Source organism: Apostichopus japonicus, chromosome 14 (assembly GCF_037975245.1).
Source record: "Apostichopus japonicus isolate 1M-3 chromosome 14, ASM3797524v1, whole genome shotgun sequence".
NCBI lineage: Eukaryota > Metazoa > Echinodermata > Holothuroidea > Aspidochirotida > Stichopodidae > Apostichopus > Apostichopus japonicus.
Genome location: NC_092574.1, coordinates 4,283,856 through 4,285,361, shown reverse-complemented (window position 1 = coordinate 4,285,361; position 1,506 = coordinate 4,283,856).

Genomic DNA, 1,506 nt, shown 5'->3' with positions numbered 1-1,506 from the left:
AACATTAAGAGTAATTTGGGCCCTCGAGCTATAGGCCTATATAGTATGCTCCTACGCACACATAAAACTTTGTTTGACGATTTCGATTTAACTATACACATTTGCTACATCTATCATAGTTTTCCATTTTTTTTTTTTTTTGTGTGAAAACACTTTATGTATCGTAACTGAGGTTTCATAAAATGACTTACCACTGACTCTGCTAAAAATTAAAAATTAAACTTAACTACCGTGCACCCCTTCAGGGTTCAGAAGTCACTCAAGATAGAACCAGGAGACGGAAAAACCTCTTCGGACAAGAAAAAATAGTTCATTTTATAATTATTTAATTTATTAAAGAGTGACGTCAGGCAGGAATTGAGTCTTTTAATGTTATAGACAAAGAAAATAGAAATAAAAACCAAGCCGACGGTAATAATTCAAAGATGATATGCATCCGGGACCGATAGAAGTGGGTTTCAACGGTCTCAAAATTAATATTGTGCCTAATGTCATCATTTAAGTTTAATAATCATACAAACGCGGGTGTTTAAGTCCTTATTCACTTAGTAGCACGTTTACCCATGTTTCATGGCGTACTAAATGTATCAGCTGATCAAGGGGTTTCGACATATATACCAAGCCAATCGTTCCCGAAACCGTTGATATCAAATATATAAATGACATACATCGGTGATATGTCGATTAAAACTAGTCCAGTGAAGTCGGAATATGTCTAATTAATTGACTTGATACCAATTAAAATTGACATATACCAATTAAGATTGATGTTGACCAATTAAAATTGACATACCGATTGAAATTGATTATGACGATTTAAACTGGTAGCCTATATATGCAACATAAAACATAAAAAGATGAGCTATTGTCGTGCGGGAAAAGTTTCACTTCTTTGCACAAATAATATGATTTATACCGGTGCTGTGGCCGAGTGGATAAAGGCGGTGGCATTTGAAGCAATGAGGCTTATAGTAATCGAGAGGTTCCAGGTTCAGTACCCGGCCGGGTCATAGTAAAGTGGGTTTTTCATCCAAGACTTGCTAAGACTTGTAAGTTGTAATCCATAAGACCTTGCGGGCTTCTCCCACGTTTGTGGTCGCTTAAGCGTTCGAAAAAATAACTGCTGATTATTATTGTTATTATAATAAAGCCGGTTCTATGCGCACAGAAATCAGGAAGGCTATTACTGTTGCGGAAGCCATGTTAGTTTGTTTGAGTCCTGCGGTTGCAGGACTCTTGGAAACCCCTCATATATACTCTGAAAGTCAGTATTCCATCTTTGCAAATTTTTTCTCCTTGTGTGATTCTTGTATTTCAGCGAGTGATTACAGCGTTCGTATCAGTACGGTTACCATAGTGATTATTCTAACGGCTGAGTTAATTATAACAATATCTTGTGTACTGTCTCCCCGGACTCACCTTCGACAGGCGTGCGGCGATCACTATTAGCAGGTTTGGATATGAAATGCTCCTTTTGTTACAAGAAAAACAAGCAAACCCATTAAG